General features: G+C 39.5%; 1 protein-coding gene across 1 annotated transcript in view; it reads right to left on the bottom strand.

Annotated features, from left to right (window-relative positions):
* The window catches only part of LOC143987361 (bifunctional protein GlmU-like), a 161853-nt gene that overhangs the window by 73944 nt on the left and 65056 nt on the right, over window positions 1-22853 (bottom strand). The gene's annotated exons all lie outside the window — the stretch shown is intronic.

Here is a 22853-nt window from a genome sequence, read left to right as displayed (position 1 = left end):
AAAGGGGAGGACTCCGACCAACCCTTCTAGGGGTATTGTTGCGGAGTGGGGGTGGGAAAGGGTTGGGGTTACAAAGGTGGGGGGGATTCGGGGGTTTTTTTTTTTTTTTTTTTTCTTTCATTATCCTTGCCGCTCTCCCCCTCCCTCTCAACCCCCAAAGGTGCGTGCCTTCGGGTCAGCCTACGTGAAGCTCCGATCCCAGGCAACAGTGATTGATGGCGGTAGTTAACGTAATATCATACAATGTAAGGGGATTAAATATGAAAGAAAAAAGGTATAAAATAAACAAAGAACTTCAATTCTTGCGTGGTAATGTGGTGTGCCTCCAGGAGACACACATCACTAACGAATCAATGATAAAATTGACATCACTGCAATTTCCACTTTGGTTTTATGGGGACACGCCATCAGCCCACTCAAGAGGGGTGGTCACGGGGTTCGATAGATCTACGAGATTCGAAATAGAGGAGCGTTTGGCTGACCCGGAAGGGAGGTACCTATTTTTAAAGGGTAAACTGCTTGGTATGAAATGTACAATAGTGAACATATATGCCCCCAATAGAAATCCGGACAAGTTCCTAAAGAAGGTACTAGAGAAGGTAGAGGGATTCAGAGCATGAAAATTGATTATAGCAGGGGACTTGAACTGGACTCTGAACCCTAAACTAGATAATTCGGGGGGCTGTACCCGGGCGCCAGAGCGGAGATATAGAGCTTTGAGGAAAACCTTGGCCAATATGCAGTTAATGGATACATGGAGAATAGGCCACTTAAACGAGAGGGATTACACCCATTTCTCAGCACCCCATAACTCCTTTGCCAGACTGGACTATATTTTAGTAGAACATCAACTAGTGACGAACCTCAAAAAAGCAGAAATAAAACCAATCACACTTTCAGACCACGCCCCGGTAGTAGTACAACTTGAGGTACAGGGAGAGATGGGGGCAGAGAGAATATGGAAACTAAATGATTCCCTAATACAGGACCAGGACGTTATCTGCAAGATAGAACAGGAGTTGTCGTACTTCTTTGAGTCAAACGACACACCAGATATTTCCCGAGCCACATTATGGGAAACACATAAGGTAGTCACAAGAGGGCTCCTGATCAGTATTGGATCGGGGAAAAAGAAGGAGAGGGAGAAACCAAAAGTCCAATTATATAGAGAGATTAATGAATTAGAGCAGAAAACTAGGCCAATGGGGGTACGGGATAGACAGGAGTTAATAGAGAAAAAGAGAGAACTGGAGGATACCCTAGAACAAGAAAGGGAGTCAGCATTTCACAAAATAAACAAAGAAAGATACCAATGGGGAAATAGGTCAGGCAAATGGATTTCAAAAAGAGTGAAAGAATACAAAAATAGGACCCACATCCCAATGATTAAAGATAGAGGGGGGGAGAAGCAGTATTCCACCCCAAAAATCGCAGAGAACTGCCACACCTTTTATAGTGAGCTGTACAATATAAGGGGGAAAGGGGGCGACAAGGGGAAAAGGAAAGAAGCAGTAGAGGAGTACCTGCGAGGCTTGGAGTTCCCAAGAGGGGAGTTGGAGGAAATGGAGGCCTTAGAGGCCCCCATAACAATAGAGGAAGTGGAGAGAACAATTAAAAACACCCCCCTCGGAGGAAGCCCGGTCCCCGACGGATACTCTATTCTATACTATAAAAAATTTCAGAAACATTTAGCGCCGAAACTCCGCGATTACTTTAATGCAGTAGGAGTAGAGGAGAAGTTTCGGGAGGAGGCTCTCTGTGCCCACATAACACTGATTCTAAAAGAGGATAAGGACCCAGCAGCTCTAGAGAGCTACCGTCCGATCTCCCTTTTAAATACGGACATAAAGATTTTTGCGAAAATAATCGTGGATAGATTAAAAACCCTCCTCCCGAGATGGATCCATCCAGATCAGGTAGGGTTTGTCCAGGGGCGAGAGGGGAGGGATAACTCCTTGAAGTCCATAGCCTTGATCCAGGAAGCCATCAGGAGAGAGACCCCCACAGTACTGCTATCGGTAGATGCCGAAAAGGCTTTCGATAGAGTGGATTAAGAGTTTATATATGAGACGTTAAAATATATGGGACTAGGAGAGAAGATGATGAGATGGCTCAAAGCGTTATATTCACATCCGACAGCTAGAGTCCGAGTGAATGGGTCCCTGTCTCGCCCCCTGGAATTGTTCAATGGGACGAGGCAGGGGTGCCCCCTCTCGCCGATTCTATTCGTGATTGCCTTAGAACCTCTCCTGGTGGCAATCCGGAGGAATCAAGATGTCAGAGGTATTCGAGTGGGCAAGAAGGAGTACAAAGTCTCTGCATTTGCAGATGACGTCTTGCTATATATAGGCAACCCAAGAGTAACAATCCCAACTCTCCTAAAAGAGTTCAAACAGTATGGGCGATTGTCCAATTTTAAAATAAATATGACCAAGTCGGAGATTTTAAACCTGAATCTAGCAGAGGAGAGTCGGACAGCATTAGCTACCTACCTCCCATTTAAGTGGTGCAAAGGAGAACTGTCTTACTTAGGCATAAAATTGACGGCGCAAGTTTCTAATCTATATGCGGCTAATTACATACCCCTGTTGAATAAAATTAAAGATAATTTAAATAAAATGAGATATAAAAGATTGACTTGGATGGGGAGGATAAACGCAATTAAAATATTCATTTTGCCTTTAGTAATCTATACGTTTCAAATGATCCCAGTCCCCTTACCCTCAAGTTACCTTAGAAAATTAAAATCTATGATAACAGCTTTTATATGGGTACGAAAAAACCCGCGAATAGCCTATAATGTCCTGGTGAAGGAGAAAGATAAAGGAGGGGTAGCATTGCCAGATTTCAAAAAATACTACGAAGCCATAGTCATTTCAAGGATAGCTGACTGGAACCACAATAAGCATGAGAAGAGTTGGGTAGAGTTGGAGGGATCACTAAGTAGCACGGAGTTGGTAAAGATGATATGGATACCTCCCCAATATAGGGACTTAGGGCTTAGCACGAGCACTTTAACAAGACACACTTTAAAAATTTGGGATAAAATTAATAAGAGGCACAATTGGCACTATAATTCCCCTTTAATGTCACTTTTAGATACAAATTATTTTCTCCCAGGGAAAGAGAAGCGTTTATATTTTAGTAGGTGGGCAAAGAGAGAGGAAATAACAATAGCGGAAGTGATGAAAGGAAATAGGATAAGCACGTTTAGTGAAATTACACAAGAATGGGGACAGAAGCCATTAGATAGATGGAGATACACGCAAATAGTACACTTTATTCAAGGGCTCCCACAGCCGCTGAGAGGAAAAACACTACTTAGACCATTAGAAAAATTATTTAAAGAAGCACAATGTTTAGAGAAAAGGGTTTCTAAAGTTTATAAAATATTAAGGCATGAGGCAGACTCTGAGTTCCCAGCATATCTAGGGAAATGGGAGGAGGAGATTGGTCCATTAAGAAATGACGAGCATAGGGGAAAAATAATTAAAATGACCCACTCACTTCCAAGAGACGTCCAAACGGCGGAAATGTCCTTCAAATTACTAGCGAGGTGGTACTGGACCCCCCAAAGAGTACAGAGAGTGGGAGAAGACACCCGGGTTCTTTGCTGGAGGGAATGCAAGGCACCAGGGACTTTTAAGCATATATGGTGGGATTGCCCCAAAATAGTCCCTTTCTGGGAGAAGATAATAGAAATTATATTTGAAGTCACAGGGGAAAGGATTGAAAAATCTCCATGGAAATGTCTGTTTCACGATACAGAGAAAGGGATCACACAATATAGAAACACACTGGTCCCAGACCTGTTGAACGCAGCAAAATCTCTAATCCCAATTCACTGGAAATCCAAACAAATCCCGACAATATCAGAATGGGTGCGGAAAGTAGAATACAAAAGGGTAATAGAAGAGTCTATACAGAAACTGGAAGAAATAGGGCAAAAATATCAAGGAAAATGGCAACAATGGAGAACTTTCTTGAAGGAGGATGGTCCCAAGAGGCGTGAAGAGAATGGGGAGGGACGGGGAGAGGAATAGAGGGAATAGAAGGGAGAGGCAAGGGGGGGGGGGTTTTTTTTTTTTTTTTTTTTTTTTTTCTTTTCTCGGGGGGAAGGGGGGGGGGGGATAGGTTAAGTAATTGGATGTGAAATACAATTGTAAAAAGGGGCAATGATTTAATGATATAAAAGATACCAGTATTTTATACATCTTTGCTAAAAACGAAAAATAAAGAATATATAAAAAAAAAAAACTATTAAGTGAAATGTACTGTATGCATTCCGGTCAGTATCTTTAAAATAGGTGTAGTCAGAATGGACTTCCCACAGCCTTAATTCTGAAATCTAGGAAGTTCACCTCCTGTTGACTTGCTTTGCAATCCAAAATAATACCAGAATCTTCACATTGAGTTATTTGTACTTATGCATTCAAGTCACTTTTGTGTGAACTTCTCTGTGCACAGCAAGATTTGTCACAAATTGTATTAATTGAGACTGGTCACAGATTGGCTTGTGTATGGACATTCTGACACAGATTTCTACACAAAATGTGCTTGCACTTTGAGATTGATCACAAATTGTTATATGTATGATGATTAAAGTGGAAGTAAACCCCCCTATTGTTTTCAGCCAAGGAAGCTGTCATCTTGGTCTCTGTTTAATCTACAACTGCCATGATGCTGCACATGTGATCAGCTATGACACCAGCCATTGGATGGTTTCACAGTTTGGTTGAGAGCACAACCAATAGGAGTGTTACATTCCCGGCATGTGCCAGAAATGTAACTGTTTTTTGAAACTGTTAAATGGTTTACTTCTGCTTTAGCAATTTTTGTGATTTGCTTTCAATTTGCATGATTTGAATTGAATATGATTTTTAAGTAATATGTATCTGTTTAGAACTGCACTTTTTTGTTTTCATTATATAGGTTTTACTATTGTACTGGCACAATGTTGGGGGTTATTATTGTGTTTGCTGACTCCAATGATGGGGGTCCACTGGCAGCACTGTTTGGGTTTATTAATAAAGCCACTGATATCAACGATGGGAGTTATTATTGTGTTCAGTGGCACCAATGCTGGGGGCTTATTATTGCACCCACCGGCACTAATGCTGTAAGTTATTATGGTACACTGCAAAAATTCAGCAGGGTCAAAAAATGTTGGCGTTAAGTGAGATGAGATACAGCCCATCCCTTTTGAATAGACTGCCTAACTTGGTGCCATGTCCCTCAATGCAGGAAAATTAGCTGCTATTGTGAGGCTCTCTGGAAATATCAAGAGCTGCACTGGAGGCCCTCTATAATTTTCTAGTACAAATTTAGTCGCTTAGTACAAAGTTACAACATGTGTTGCACTGTACAATGTTAAAAAAAGATTATTTGTACAGAGAGTGAACACGAAAATATGTGAAGAATTTATTTTTTAGGAATGAGGTAACGGCTCTAGTCAAAATGTGGCATTTGAAAATGTCACTCAAACTTTCCTTTCTAATTCAAATATTGTTAGAAAAGCAGATACCAATGTTATCTAGATTATTAAAAAAAAAAAATAACCTGTAACCTGTTATAATGAAAAACATACTGGTAGAGAAAGATACAGATTACATGGAAGTAATTTATTATTCAGTGGCTGTAGACTTTAATATATCATCTGCTTAGTGTTCAACCATTAAACTTGTGATGACCAGGTTCCTGTCTGAGCAGTTTCCACAGCCCTCTGCGTTACAACTGCACCACTGACCAGCATGTACTGCATGACCTTTGTGCTCACTTGTACTCATAAGTGCATCTTTATTGGATTTCTGCATCTTAGAGAATATTTGAGACTTATATAACTAATATAATTTGAATCTGAATGTGACCATGAAAAGTAATTTTCATTCTTAACTTTTAATCAGTTGTTCACCAACTAGTATTGAAAAACTGCATTCTCAAATATTTTATAGATTCTCATGGCAGAGAAGTATAGTTCTCTAAATAAAACCTGTGAATAATTTTGCTTTAGACCCCTTTCACACTGGAGCATTTTGCAGGTGCTATAGCGTTAAAAATAGCGTCTGCAAAAACGCCCTAAAACAGCTGCTCCATTCACTCCAGTGTGAAAGCCCGAGTGGGTGCCAGACAAAGTCTTGCCAGCAGCTTCTTTGAAGCGGTGAAGGAGCGTTGAATTCACCGCTCCTCCACCGCTGCTCCCCATTGAAATCAATGGCTGCATTTTTTGGGCAGATTTAACCCCTTTTCGGCCGCTAATGGGGGGTTAAAACCATCCCCGCTATCGGCTGAATAGCACCGCTAAAACGAAGGTAAAGCGCCGCTTTACCACTGACACCAGTGGCGGCTCAGTGTGTAGGGGTCTAAATGTTAGGAGGACAGCTAAAAAAAAGCCAGTCTCCTAATTCAGTCACCCATAATAAATCTTTGTCTTTGGCCACCCTGTATTGAGACCACTAGAAGTCAGAAAGAGTTTTGTGGTTTCTCTGCCTCACCTCACTATTGACAGCTATGGCATGTTCATTTCTTCTGAATATGTTTATTAGTCAGAGGCAGGCACAGACATAGGGTGCGCAGGTGTTGGCCTGGTGGGCCAGAGACGTATGTCACAAGGCTGGCACCCACATCATCCCTTTCTACCTGTCATGCTAGAGGAGGAGCCAGGAATAACCTCCTGGTACCTCCCTTCCGCAGGCGGCCCACCGCATTCAGTGGCTGTTCAGTGTCCTGGCTCATTACTATAGACTGGGCCATGGGATGGACCAATAGCTGCAGAAGGTCTTCTATCACCTGGACTGGAGAGGAGGGGGCACCATTTCTGGGGTAAAGTTCCCTCTGCAGGGTCCTGGACCTGGAGCCTGGGATAGAGGGAATACGAGGGGCTGCTGGAACAGCCACTAAAGCACTTACCCTTCCAACACTTCCATGTCAGGCTCTGCAGACACTTCACCTCCAAAGCTGGGGCCCTCCACCTGTCTGGGAGCCAAGAGAGCCAGATCTGGCTGAACAGGAGGAAGAGCATGGATATGACCCTGACAGAGGAGGACGAGGAGCTAAATAAGAGGATGAGAACCAACATCACTGGGAACTGTTATGGGACCTGAGGATACTGCTTCAGGAGAGTAAGAGGATCCGCAGGGGCACTGTCACTAAGAGGGACTAATTACTGGATAAAGGCTTAAAGTAGAGAAACCCGATCACTAATGCTTCTGGCATGTTTTACAATGTGAGTGTATTTTCAGTATTTTATTCTGCAGTTTTCATATATATATATATATATATATATATAAAATACCTTGTCATCCAGCCATAAAAGTCCTTGTTTAGGGACTTCCTATTAGGCTACATTCAAAAAGAAGCAGCCAGGGGCGGCCCAGGAGGAATTAGTATATTCTTGCCGGTGGTTATAAATATGTGAAAACAGATTCAGCTGTAAATAGTAGTGGCTGTGAGGCCCAGACTGGCCATAGAGCACACCGGGCATTTGGTTTATAACAGAAAAAAATGGGCTGCTCAGTCTAAAATGCATATGCCTATTTTTTTTCCATGTCCGGGCCTGGTCAGAGGCATAGGGGGAACATATATACAGTGTTGTTTTCTTTTTTCATAAAGAGGGTGTAGTGCTTGTAGTGCTCCTAAGCCATGTTTTCAGTTAGACTAGCATTAGTCCTTTATTCATTTCTTCTTTATAGCTGGTAGCACACTGCCCAAATTCACCAAAAGCTCTGTGATGTCTTGCTCCGCAGGCAGTAAAAGGTTTGGCCAAGCTCTCTGTAAACCCATCAGTTGTGTAGCTGCAGACCTATGTGGTCCAAATCATTTGGTGGAGGGGGGATTAGGGTGTGGGGTTGTTTTTTAGAGTTGGGCTTGGCTCCTTGGTTCCAGTGAAGGGAACTACTAAGGCATCAGCATACCAAGACATTTTGGACAATTTCATGCTCCCAGCTTTGTGGGAACAGTTTGGGGATGTCTCCTTCCTGTTCCAATATGACTGCGTACCAGTGCACAAAGCAAGGTCCATAAAGAAATGGATGAGCGAGTTTGTGGTGGAGGAACTTGACTGGCTTGCACAGAGTCCTGACCTCAACCCAATAGGACACCTTTGGGATGAATAAGAGTGGAGACTGCAAGCCAGGCCTTCTTATCCACATCAGTCCCTGGCCTCACAAATGCGCTGGAAAAATGGTCAAACATTCCCATAGACACACTCCTAAACCTTGTGGACAACCTTCCCAGAAGAGTTGAAGATGTTATAGTTGCAAAGGGTGGGCCAACTCAATATTGAACCCTATGGACTAAGACTGGGATGCCATTTAAGTTCATGTGTATGTAAAGGCAGGTGTCACAAAACTTTTGCTAATAAAGTTTATATTAGTAGCTTTCTTAGAGTATATAATGTGTGTATATATATATATATATATATATATATATATATATATATATATATATATATATATATATAGACATACAATACATGTCCAATTAGGATTTAGATGGCAAAGTTCATGGGCGTGTAAAGGCAAGTGTCCCAATCCTTATGGTAATATAGTGTAAGTTCAGACTGCTGGAAGTCAACAGGTGAAGTTGGTTTTCCCTTCGATCCCTGTTGATTATTTAAAGATAGTCCTATTCTACTCCTACTGCTCTATGAAGTGCTTGTCCCACATCGTTTTATGTAGATATTAGACTGGAAAATACAATCCACATACAACAAAAACTGCTAAAAATAATAAAAAGGCATATATAAAAGAGTAAAACAAAAAAAACAGAAACTGAAATCCAGCTACTACCGTAGTAATCTGTTTGTATGTTGATTCTGTAAGATTTTTTCTATGGCCTTTAAAAAAGTGCATTCAAAAGACTGGGAAAGCAGCAGTTAGTAAAATTAATACAGGTATACACATTGTCCCAAAACAAGGTCTAGTAACTTTGTGGAGAGCTCTTCATTTGTTTCCCATTTAGGAATCCCTAAATCTCTCACCATAAATCATGTCTCTATAACACAGCAGGTCATAGATCTGACAGACACACACCCACGCACAAGCCTGGGACTCCTTTCCATGGCCTTTGTTTATTTGTTTATTTGTTTTGGCTGAGTCTGATGAGGAACCTTGGACAGGTCAACATCGTGAACTTGAAACTTTTTTTTTTTCAAAGTCGTTTAAATTGTTTAGTGAGCACCAACTTAAACATCTACTCTTATTTTACTATTGAAGTGAAAGTTCATCTAAATTCAAGACGAAAGTATTCATATTTCTGCCTGTATGTCAAGGATTAGCACTATTGAACGTGTTTTCTATTATCAGCTTGTCACTTTCTTTGCTTCATAATCTCTTTCTTTCTTGTGCTCAATGGCTTCCCATTGTGTTTTTTTCCCACTGCAAGTGTATTCTTTTTCCCCCTTGCCATTTTTGTTTCAAGACGTGCAAAGTTAAAAGGCCCAGCTCAGCCTGACCACCTGGACACAGCAATAGGGCTTTATCCTTGGACTGGCTCCCTGCCAGTTGCCAGCTGTGTCATTGTATGCATCCATCTTAGTTAATTCCATGCGCTGGGATTGTACTGGTTCTGTTTACAACAACCTCTTGCCCCTCCTGTGTCCAATTCCAATTGTCCTTAACTCTCCTTGTTTAATACTGTTTTGCAAATTATTAAGCACTGGAAGTCCATTAATCACAGTTCATGTCCTGTGTAAGCCCACACAAGGTAAGGAAAAGAGGGGGAAGGGGAGGCACGTTCATAGCCCTGAAAGGGCTTGGACGGTGGTCCATTCAGATCCCTAACGAGATCATTACAGCTAACTAAATACAAACCTGACCTTGCGACCCTCTGGGAAATTACGTGGGCCCACTGCTAGACATTAATATGTATCCCATCTCTCCCAGTCCCTTGATAGGATGAACACTAACCCTGCGATCAAAAGAAATCTAATCACTGCTCTGATTGTAGTAAACCATGCCTGACAGAGAATTCCCTGGGATCTCAATAGCTACATCAGTGCCACCCCCAGTGTGCAACATTTGCCAGGCTCTACAGCAGCCAGCCAACTGCAAAGAGCCGCAGCTTTTCAGTTTATTTAACACAGTGTGTCTACTTTCACAGACCACCTGGTAGGCTCATTTTAACACGGTGCTGATTCTACTCTCCCACAGCCGAAATAAAAACAATTGACAAAAAATAAGTTGCATGCCACTTAAAAAAAAAAAACTTTAAAATACAAATGCTTTGGTTCCCAGGAAGTTTTTCTATGAATATGTATATTATGCAGAAAACCAGTTATGTGAAAGCTACGAAGAACACAGACATAACAGTAGAAAAATACTTCCATACAGATCTGTAAAATTCAGGTAAATTGTTCGAGGACTTTCACATTCTTAATGTAATACTATGTTTTTTTTACCTATTGCATATCCAGTGCATAATGACAAAAAAATATTTATGTAACAATTTGGTAACATACCTGTTCTTCAAATTTACAGTAATTTCAGAGAATGATTTAATACTCTTAAGGCTGCCATAGACATTATAGGTCAGTTGGACTTGCATGCACAGTCCAAACACCCTCACACATTTAAGTCAGCTGATGGGTCTCTAAACATGAATGACTGCAACTGCAACTGTTCATGTTTAGCCTATGCAAGGAGCCAGGGGAAAGTGCACATTAGTCACTTCAAGCAAAAACATATCAGTGGTAAAAAAAAAAGGGATTAGAAATTATTTTTCACATAACAATTTTTATGTACACTTTACAAATTATAATTTATATATTTTCTTTCCTAAACTATTTCCTTATTTAGATAATAATTTACAAGGGCACTTTTAAATTAACAATGTATAGTTATAGTTATTTTTAGTATATATACAGTATTTACTTATTTACATAACAATTTGCATGCATATTTATGCACATTTACATATTTATATTCATATATATGTATGCACAGTATATAGAATTATATATCTTTTTTTCCATAAAAATTCAGATTATAAAAAATATCTAGAATTGGTGAGTAATGCCATTTCTGTAATTTTACCAGGGGCCTTGAATTACTGTGTTTGTGTTTGGGGCCATACACACTATACAATTCTCTTTAGATTTTTTCCTTTAGATTTACCAAAACCATATAATATGAGGTCAAACCTTAACAGTTTAAATTTGTATGCAATCAGGCAGGCCCTTGCGCTACATGGTTTTGGTAAATCTAAAGGAAGTCAAACAATAAAAGTTGTATAGTGTGTATCCAATTTAAGATTATTTAACGCCACTGAACAAAAAAACTGTGTTTCAGGTCAAGAATCACTGTTTTCGAACAGATTGTGAAATTGGCTTGGGCATTATTTGTTTTTATTTGTCCTTTCTTAACGCATCTAAAAAGTTGGTTTTGTGGTTTGTAAAAAAAACAAAAACGGTATGCATCATAAGCTAAAGACTTAAGTAAATGAAGTGGCTGGTGATGGCATGCTAGGACACATCCAAAACAAATCACCATGGTATACTGACACAAGATTAGAAAAATGTAGATCTCCTCAGAAAATGAATATTGTATCGGGTAATTTTCTTTGTATAAATAAAGCAAAACGGAAAAGAAGAGCGTGTAACAAATATTCATACCAAATAGAAATCATATTTATATTGGCAAGTATATTTTAGACAGATGTAGATAATTTGTCTCCACAGAAGTGCAATGTAGTTAAAGAACATTTTGTGAAGCAAATTAGAGGGATACATTTTAATGCCAAACATGAATGGAGATTTAGAAAAGACAGATTTGCATAAGCAATTGCCTATATTTTAGTCTAATAGGATTGTTCGTATGCAGATCTGGGACATCATGATCATTTGCATAGAAGTGACCAATTGGTATCATTGTTTAGAGCACTGACTGGTCTACTGGTGTATTATCTAACTATACAGAAAAAATACTACAACACAGAAAGATTTCTACTTATTAAACAGTTACACATAGACCCCTTATTCACTGTCAATACCAACAGACAAAATATAGGTATGATTAGATCAGAAAATCAGTTTATGTGTGTACCAGTGGAGGTAGGAGTCTTGACCATATAGTCACATCATTCGCAGATCTGTGCCCATTGCTTAGAAAAGTTTTAAATTTAGCTAATTATGACTTAGATTTTGCCCCTGAGATAATCATGGTACCAAAGGCATCCACACATATGCATGCACGTTTATGGATACATATATATGCACGAACAAAGGCTATGACAGTCAGAATGAGCATTAGCCTGGTTTATAACATCTATAGATAACTTATCATTTTATTATACGCCTTGTGTATGTGAAAACATACAGCTAAATGAAAAGGCACTACTCACCCACTAACCTAATTTAATCACTTGATACCAACTTATCTATGGCAGAGCATACCTGGTTCAAGCAGGCTTGCTTTGAAATGAATCTGTGGTGCAGACACTGAATAAATTACATATTCTTAACAAGCAGTAGATGAGTTTAAAAACAAGCCTCTACTGATCACTTGAGGTGCAGGCACTGTGTAACAATTCATGCTCAAATTTCACAGCATAAGCACTACACAGCTCCCCCTGCTACCTCTTGCATTGTTTTTGCTTTAGGGATTAGAGGACTAGATTGCTGCTGACTCACTGATGGAAGCAGGGTCAGCTGGGCTGCTTTGAGAATAACTTAAACCACATTGTTGGGACATACAGCTGCAGTAAAGGCTTGTTTTAAAGCTGCCTAATAATAATAGAAGTGTTGTAGTAACCACAAAATCTCTTGTCTATTGATGGACACAGGAATCAAGGAACTCCTAAACAGTCCAGTTATACTGCTGCCAAAAGTAAGTTGAAACACTGGAAAACACTGTCAGCCCTGGTATAATGCTGTCTCTAACTAACAGTTTTACCTCAAATCTTGAACAAGCAATACGAACAGGCATTAACACAGAAGCGGCAGGGCATGCATCACTCAAAAGGGTAAGTACATTTTATTTTCTTGAAGTCTATCATTTAGGAATTCCTAAACCATAGGTCCATGTGCAGAAAAGCAGTTGAAGTGGGCAATAGCATCTGAGAGATCAAACAGATGTGGAGTCATCACAAAAATAATATCCAAAGGAATCAAAGCTAGATGAAGAAAAGGCCAAACCAATAATGGAAATTGTTTTGTCCAAGGGGAGGGCTACCTCAGGGCCTTATGGGCCTCAGTCAGCAAAGTGAAGGATTAACTAAGTTCAATCAGACATGCCATGTCTAATAGAAAAAAAAATTAGGTTAACTGAAAGAAAACTTATGCATAGCATAACTAAACCTTAACTCCAGGGAAAAGAAGTTGGACAGACATAGCATGTTCAGTTAAAGACCAGATAGTAAATAACCAGAGGCTTGAGCTGTAAACTCTCAACCCTGGATTTTATGCAAAGAGAGGTCCATGATAAGAAAGAATGCAACATTCATAGGTGCTTATGGGGTGTGAAAGCCATACTGCAAAACTTCCTAACTAGCTCCTAAATATTATTTTAGGAATAATCCTACCTACCCCTGTGAAGAGCAGGGTCCTTTTCTGAGAAGAGGGGGTTAAAATTCTAGTAACAGAACTAGGTATTTTCACCTGCTAGAGAATAGTAGATCAGGTCTCCCAAAGGGCTCTTGACTTAAACTATCAGCCTTAGGGAGAATCGATAGCAGGGTAACAGTATGTCCTGCCTGCTGACCATCCTGGAGAAGCACAAGGCCTTCCAGCCATGGATAATCCATTCAAAGGAAGAAAGAGGGACACTCACACAATGAATGCTTATTCTTTAGCATTGGGATCTTTGGTCCAGCAAAAGTCTGTTTACAAAACCGACTAACAGAAGGATCCTCTGATGACTGGGGAACTGTCTGTTCCAGAGAATCAGGCTCAAAGGGTAGGCAAGAGAATATGTCTATTAGGGGTGTCCTCCTAGGATGGGGGAAGAGGCCATCCTCCCACTGGCCAGAATCGAGTGAATAGCATACAGGATTTTTTCCAGTAGACCAAAGGCCTTGCCCAGATTCCAGACTTGCTAACTCCGAAAGATGATCCAAAAGGGATTGAGATATTGCAGAAATAGGGAGAACCATGCCAGATGGGAATTCCCCAAAAATACCACAAAACCTGAAAGCGGTGAACAGGAAAAACTCTTTATGTAAGGGAAGGGTCAAAGGACCACAGAGAGTGGACTTTCTGTGTGAGGGCTTGAGACAAATAACTCCACTCAAAGATGACCCAAGATTAATGGTGGTAGATTGTTTGAAAATCATATCTGGACAAGGTTTGCAAGTGACAGCATTTTTCAAATTGTGAGAAACCAGGAAACTGACTCTCTTAAGCATTCCATGACGGAGATGCCATAAAAAATAACTATGGGTCAGTGCTGTGATCAAGGTTCAGAACTGTCAAGTCCTTGCTTACAGAAGGCATATGCCTGGTGGTGGGCCAGGTCTCATCGCCCTACATTTTTCTTTGTCTTTCAGGATAGTGAAGGAGGGCAGTATCGAGGAGGGGGCAGGTGGAAGGGCGGCAGCTGGTGTCATAAATAAAAGGGATATTTTAGACAGCATATCTAACATGGATTCACTTGCACCATATTGCTCAGGTTGGGAAAAGCAAGACCTCTATCATACATAGGCTATCTCTTGGTTCTTTTTATGGTTTATTGATTGGGGTGTAGTGAGCCCCCCAACTGGGGGTGTTAGTTTGTGCTTTTCTAAGTCTTCCTACAATTTATTGAATACATTTTTACTACTGTCTAATTCATCACAGAGGCTTGGACTACACCTGGGTCTTCACCCTCCTTGGATACTGGGTTTGCACTTTGGGTTTTTCATTGCCATCTAGGTATTGTTGTAATTATGACACTTGGCCCCATGACTAGAGTAGTCTCCATATGAGCATTTTTTCCTTTATATTTATTTTCATTTGACTTTGTGCATGTTCATGTAACATCCCTTTGTTTTTGATGGAAGCATCTCAGCTCCTTTTGCATTTTTTTTGTATTTAATAGCTAATTTGCTTTAATTTATTTCATTTTCATTTTTATTACTTTAGTGTGTTTTTCTTCCATTTTAAGACGTTATGGTGCTCATTATCACTGCCCTCTTCATCCACTGCTGTTCTGGGGAAATGGTAGTTTCTGTGTGATCCTGTTGGCTTCATCTTGGTGTACTTTATCAGTAAATATACCTTGCAATACTCTCCTAATTGGAGTATAGTATATGTATACGGCCAGTGAGGGTTAGCCATGCCATACCAAGTCAAGCAAGTCTTTAACAGGAACACAGAAGATAGTCTCTGTGATGTTGACCAAGGCGAAGGCAGAGGTAAACTGGGATGATCGGCTTAAGTAGGCAGGACTGACGAACAGGAAATCATCAACAGGTGAGTCACTGTGGAGAGATAGGAGCTGGCAATTAGCCAACAGCTGACCGGCCAGCTAAGAAGAAGGAAGGGCTGAGCCCAGACCTGACAGTGGTGGAGTAATATATGGGCTTCTGTTTCATTCCACACCTTGATGTTTTTACCACTTATCTAATAGAGAGCACTGAAGAAGCCCAATAGGAGGGTGTACCGTGTAAGGGTGGGAGGAGCCAAGCCTGTGAAGTCGCACAAACAGTTATCCGAGCATCAGTGGTGAGGAATGGAATAAAGGCAAGTTAGACTCTGTAGTGGGGTCTGATTCTGGAGGTGAGCAGGCATTGCACTCAGAGGTGGCTCATGGGACACACTTGTGAAAATGTATACTGTCACTGGCTCAAGACACAGTGGTGTGATATCGAAATACTGATATAAGTTAAAAGAGAGACTATTGAAGACACATATTTCTACACTGTTATATTTTTCATTTTATATTTACATTTTGATTTATGTATGATTTGTGTTATGTAAGGATTTGCACTATACTGAGATTTACCACTTACAGTAACTATGTTTTTAAGATGATTACCCTGTGCTCGGGTTGAGTCAAGTAGAATAAACTTTGGATTTTATATACAATTTAGTGTTGGTACTTAATTTTCTGAGAGCCTAATCATCTTTAAAATCCCACAGTTTTGTGTACTGCCCTATTGAGTTGGAGGTGTTGCATACAAGTATCTTAATTGAAGAAAACAAAATGCAATGAAGAAAATAAATAAAAATGTAGCAATAAATAGTTAGAGGCAGAGACAGGCAGACTTAAATTAATTGTAAAATCTAAATACTTTTTTTTAAATAGCAAACTGTTATATTTACCTGATCTGTGCAATAGAATTGTACAAAGTGGACCCAATCCTCCTCTTCTAGGGTTCCCACAGCAAGCACCATTGGCACCTCCTCTTCTCTGTATGCCACCATAGGAAGCCACTTTCAATGGGGGCACACCTGTCAGCTCAATCCCAAGTCATGCTGCATGCATCTAAAGACAATGCATCACGTGCCCCCCCCCCCCCCCCCCCATTCCTTGTCACAGGACTCGACTGACAGTAGCAGGAGCCAATGGCTACCCCTGCTTCATCAAAACTTGTGAGAGTAGGGAATTCCACTACAGATGGGAACAGCGCTAGATCGTATGTCAAATTTATCCTTAGCTTAATTTATTTATATTTCAATTACAGTAGAATCATCTGGCAAATTTTGTATTGATTTTCCTTCTGTATGGTTAACTGTCCTGTTACCAAATGTAAGACTAATTTACCTCTCACCAACCTCATGCTACCTATATGCCCTTATACCTGTCTCAGATCAGCAGTGGCCCAGTTACCCAAGTGTAAAGTAGATCCAATGAGCCAGATGCCCAGGTCTCAAGTAGATAGCTTTTTCATTAGGGTCCATTGAGAAGAGGGTGTGCATGCAATAGTAGAATGTGACTCTGCTGCATTAAAAGTGGGCAAGGAGTTTTGCTCAGCCACAGTAGCTTAGTCACCGGCTGAGGTAAGGAAGAGGACAACTTGTCTAAAGTAAAGAAAAGTATATCTATCTAAGATAAGCAGAAGGACAGCAGCAGCACCTTCCTGATCAGATTAATATCAGATGTAGAAATACTTACCTCATATACATAACCTCTAATTATACTATAGATCCTGGGACTGGCTCGTGCTTGCATTGTGTCCCCATGCTTGCATGACCTTGCGGCCCTATCGCAGTCTGTGTCTAATTAGGTGTTCTGCCTCCTTGACTTAGCTCCAGAAGCAGCGCACATACAAGCATAAAACTAATCGAGCCTGCTATCTGTATCGTAAAAAGCAGAAATTACACCTCCCGAGCTGGCTACTGTCACCCACTATTAACCATTTTAGGATTTCACCTGTTCAGGTTACCATATCCTAATGTATTGGGTTTTCTGCCTTATTCAGGTTCATTCAGGCCGACCAGTTGTATCCATTGAGTCCGACTGGACTCTGGATAGACGGCGGACCATTGAGAAGATTTGAATCACTTTCACTTATGTATATGTGTTTTATCAACTGTCTGTCCATGAATGCTCTATAAATAAAAAGCTCCCCCTTGTCCAGAGAAACAGGGAGGGGGAAGCAGCACTCTAAAGTGTAGTATTAAAATAGAAACATTTATTGCAAAAGATTAAAAACACTTACAGGATATAACTGGAAGTCATGCTACTCAAATGGGGATGGTGTTCTTTGGGTGATGTGATATGTTGGGTTTGCGCCAGACATAGCGTTTTCCTTGATGGCCAAAAAGTTCAAATTTAGTCTCATCAGACCAGAGCACCTTCCTCCATACATGTTAGTAGTCTTCCACATGCCTTTCCACAAACTCAAAATGTTCCATTTTGTTTTTCTGAAAGTAATGGCTTTCTTCTGGCCATTCTGCCATAAAGCCCAACTCTATGGAGCGTACGGCTTATTGTTGTCCTAGAGTTCCTTGGTCTTTGTGGCAGTGTTTGGTTACTGGTGTCTCTTGCTTAGGTTTTGCAGCCTCTGGGGCCTTTCAAAAAGGTTTGTATATGTAATGACAGATCATGTGACACTTAGCTTGCACACATGTGGACATCATTTCACTAATTATGTGACTTCTGACGGTAATTGGTTGCACCAGAGCGTTTTATGGGCATCATAACAAGGGGAAAGAATACATACGCATATGCCAATTATCTGAAAAATAGTTTTATATGTATATTTTTCTAATTTTACTTCACCAACTTAGACTATTGTGTTCTGATCCATCACATATAATTCAGATTAAAAAAACATTGAACTAAAGGCTGTAATGTAACAAAATAGGTAAAAAGCCAAGGGGATGAATACTTTTGCAAGGCACTGTATATTGATTGGTTTGTGCAAAATTTATAGTGTCTACAAACTGTGGGATATTTTTATGATTTAAAAAAAATAAAAAAATAATTGTAATGGTGGTGCTCAGCGACTTATAGTGAGACTGCGAATATACACTGCCATCGTACTAATGTCACTGGCTGGGAAGGGGTTAACATCAGGGGCGATCAAATGGTTAACTGTGTGCTTAGCTAGTGCTTGTGTACTGTGTGGAAGGAGCTTGGACTAGTGGCAGTAAATGATCTGTATTCAATGCCTTCCCTACTGACAGAACAGAAATCTGCCTTGTTTACATAGGCCGATCGCTGTTCTGGCTCTTTGTCTAATGATTGGCGGGTGCTGGCGAACATAGAGTTCACAGTACCCGCAGATCAGCTCCCAGTGTGTGTGATCATAGTGGGAGTGTGCTGCGCTTTCGCACCCCAGACCCAGAAGTGCAGGATCACGTACTAGGTAGGGGAGGCAATAAGCTGCGCACATTGGTTGTCCATGTTACTCTGATGGTTGCTCAAGTTTGTAAACATATTTGTGTCACCATTCAATATGAACATGCTATTTACAAACAAGAATATTTTTCTTTAGTTTAGTTTATTACCCCTAATGATGAAACGTAGTCTTTGAAAAGTTCTAGGGTAAAAGTCTAATAAACCTGCCTTTTGAAGGAGTAAAAGAAGAACTTATTTAATGAAGCACTGAGAAATCTGCTTTTATTTTCCACACAAGAAAAGAAACGTCTTTTGTAATTTTAGCTGGTTTACACAAATCAGAAACCCTTATTAAGATTGCAACACATTTTCTTCTACCAGCGATTAAAATTAACAATCTTTAAGACCTTCCCGTTTCCTTGGCAACCCATTAGAGTGTGACTCCTTACCTTGGTTACCGCAATGAGGCCTTTTAAATATTCTGCGGAGTACTTATTATCTATTTGCTTGCTCTCACCTCAATCTCACCTTTCCGTTAAACACAGAATGCAACTCAATCCACTACAACTAAAGACCAGTCTGAGAGTCTGATTAAAATTATCCCTGTCTGGCCTGACCTCTTTTCTCTGCAGGTGAGAGTGTCCCCATTCACAAGCTAAATGAAGCAGAAATGATGGAGTGTTTGTTTTCCTTGACTTTCTTTCAGCCTGCCAGTAAATTTACAGCCACGAATATGAAGTGTTAATTTAATGTTCCCACTGAGCATCTCATTGTCAACAAAGACTTCAAACCTTAAGAGAGGAAAAAGGTTAGTTCATGCAGAAAATGACCCTTATGGGTTGATTGTCTTCTGGCATAGACAAGCAGTCAGCAGAAAGCAGAGGGCTTTGACTCCCAGCTTAATACATTCGATAGGTCCTAATAGAAGCCCTATACCTCTCTGCCAAGACAGAATCACCTGTATTGTTCACTTATTTATCTTTGCTGTAATCTCTGGGAAAACAAACAATAGGGATCTCTCTTTTTCACTACTGCGACTTGTTTGACAGGAACCAAAACTAAAACTTTCCGATATCTCAAACTTAAACAAAGAAGTCTAGTGCTGCAAAGATTTCAAGAGAGAATTAATGACAGAATAAAAAACTGCCTATTTCTTTTCCCACTTGAATGTTTCATGTGTTTGAGGGGACTAGAAAAACTCATCATCTGACAACCATGTTAGAATAATTTATCTCTCTAATTTCAAAAATATGAATAGTGTTCATACTTATCAGTTGTCTAATATTTTTTTTTAAAAACCTACATTTTAAGAGCCTGTCTATATTTTACAAATTTATTTTGCAGCTTTATCACTGTATTGCCAAATTATATATGTTTTTCTTGTGTATTTCTAAGTACCACCAACTGCCATACACCTGTCCAATGAGAGTTCCCTTATGGGTCACAGGGGTAATCTCATTGGACAGTGGAATGGAAGTTAGCGTAGTTTGGTAATTAAAGCATAACTATGAACATAATAAAAATAAACATAAACAAAAGGACCAGCAGGAGGACGCTATGAGTCCACACGTGATGTTTCTCTATCTGAGTAAATTCAAGGAATGGCCCTTAGGGATTCATCTCCTGGGTGGCTCTGTGATAACACACTAAGTTTCTAACTTGCTGTTCATGTCTTTAAGGGTTCTCTAGCCAACATCCACCCTATAAGGCTCCTCCTGCTGCTAGCCATATAACGCATCATCCAACCCTCCGGGAGGTAACCCCCATTTTGTTACACCAAAAAGTTTTTTTGTTTCATATTTCTTCTTTTTTTTTTTAAATGGATGATCTGTCAGAAATAAGGGACTGATCTCCTGATCTCAATGTACCACAAATATAAACCTCCAATAATACTATCTGTTTGAGTACTCAGAATAAAATGGTTCAATGTTTTTAATATTTATTTTTTGCCTGTTCATATGTTTCTCTTTCTAACATGAATTACATATCAAATTAAAAATTCATAACTTTATTCAATCAATATTGAATAAAGTTATGAATTTTTAATTAAATATGTAATTTTAGTTCCCTTTAAATCCCTGCTCCTTAGAGTATCTTTTGTATCCTGTTCAAACGTAAATTATGTTTTTTGTCACTAGAATCAATGCATCAATTTTTGGGTTTTTTAGACACCTCAGAACATAGTTTTATTACCGTTTCATCCAACCAGTAGATCCATTATGGGTCATGGATAGAGTTTTCAATGTTTATTTGATGGTTTTTATAACTGCTAAATTACTCTTCAGTTCACCATAAAAAGTTTACAAGTAAATCAAACTTGGGATGTAAAAAACAGGTTTGCTTTAAAAGCCCTACACTATTTGTAATATATTATTTGATTTGGCCTATAACAAAAATAAAAGGTTCTATCAGATTATTAATGCAACTTGGTGAAAAATGTGAAGATTTTTCCCAACTTCCTGTCAGGACAGGAAATGAAGGGAAATCTATGCAACAGTGACACAAGCAAAAACATATTTTTAGTGCAACAAGGGAGAGTTCGGAGTCTGCTGCCCATGCATTTCATGTCACAGTGACAGAAAAGTAGGTAAATATCTCCCTCATAGAAACACAGGCAGAAATAATAATCTAACAGAAATTTTAAAGCATACAAACTTTATTTAAAAAAAGCATAGGTAGGCTTAACCACTTCATTACAGTTTTTCCCTCACCTCCTCTTCTTTTACAGTTCAAAAATGTTGTATTCCCAGTCACTTTCTGTTCTAGAGACAAAGGTAACCAGGATAAATAGAGAGACTCTGGGGGTAATTTACAAAAGGCAAATCCACTTTGCACTACAAGTGCACTTGGAAGTGTGGTCACTGTAGATCTGAGGGGAACATGCAAGGAAAATAAAAAACAGCATTTTAGCTTACACATGATTGGATGATAAAATCATCAGAGCTTCCCCTCATTTTAGATCTTCCCCTCAGATTTACAGCGATTGCATTTACAAGTGCAAAGTGGATTTGCCTTTCGTAAATAACCCCCTCTATCTCCACGGAAGGGACACAAACCACAATAAAAAAATTGACAGGACTAACAGACCTTTAACAGTTTATTCAAAACTACAACAAATTGGCTTTAAATAAACTTTAAACTTTTTTCCTAGTTTTTTCCTAGTTTCCATTGTTTTTATGTAACTGATTTCTACAGCATTAGAAAGCAATCTCATCCATTTGACTGAACCATTTGGCACTTTCAGTTGAAAAACATTCTTAAGGAGCAGTTTATTGATGTTGCTTTACCAGTCAATAATGAAATAAGTTACACATAAAACAAACAATAGATTTTTATTACCTTTACCTTTTTGTGACCGCACTCAAGGGACATCTTCACTGTACTCCAGATTTTATAGGGTTGACAATATCTGACCATTAAAAAGGAATGATGAGTATGATCTAGCTTTGGCACTAAAAATGGTAGAGCTCTCAATAAGTGTTGGTGCAGAATTGCAATCAGTTCAGCTGCTGTGTACTCTTTTGGTATGGGGCCTATTGGGAAGAGTGGGGGAAGGTGCAAGGAAAAGGAAGGCTGCATTAATTTTCCCATTAAAGAATGTGAAGAGAATGCTCCTCTAAACAATTGTTCTACACAAATCAGCTAAACACTTTTATTATATGGAGAGCCATTAAAGTGTATGTAAAGGCAAAACTTTTTTTCCTATAGCGCGAGAAAGTTTTTAACCCCTTAGTAGCTAGAATAGCATCCAATAGGTCTTGGAAATCCTTATCCATTTTGTTCAACTTATTTAGAGCAAAACTGTTGTGGATTATGGTAAATTAAACACATGAAAACATTGGATACAGAATCTCTCAGGCAAAAACAAATAGTTTAAAATGGTGGCCTCCGATGCATCTCCTGTTTTCCCTTCTTTATTTACTTGTCTCTTTCCTGTTCTGTACTTTCTTTTCTTTTCTCTTCTCCCCTTTATGTTACCTTTGGAGTTCGTTAAGAAACGTCAAATTTTGTTATCATGAAACAAGTGACTTCTAACATGGAAGGCATGAATATGTTTTCTTTTGCAAGAAATACCTGTTTGGGGATATTATAATACACATCCTTCCACATTTGAATGGTTGTGACCAGAAATTGCTGCCTTTTTTAATCCTTTGA

This window comes from Lithobates pipiens, unplaced genomic scaffold (assembly GCF_037356315.1).
Source record: "Lithobates pipiens isolate NorthernLeopardFrog02 unplaced genomic scaffold, aLitPip1_a1.2 Scaffold_18, whole genome shotgun sequence".
NCBI lineage: Eukaryota > Metazoa > Chordata > Amphibia > Anura > Ranidae > Lithobates > Lithobates pipiens.
Note: the sequence above shows the minus strand (reverse complement) of the source record. Positions and strands in the feature narration are given on the sequence as shown.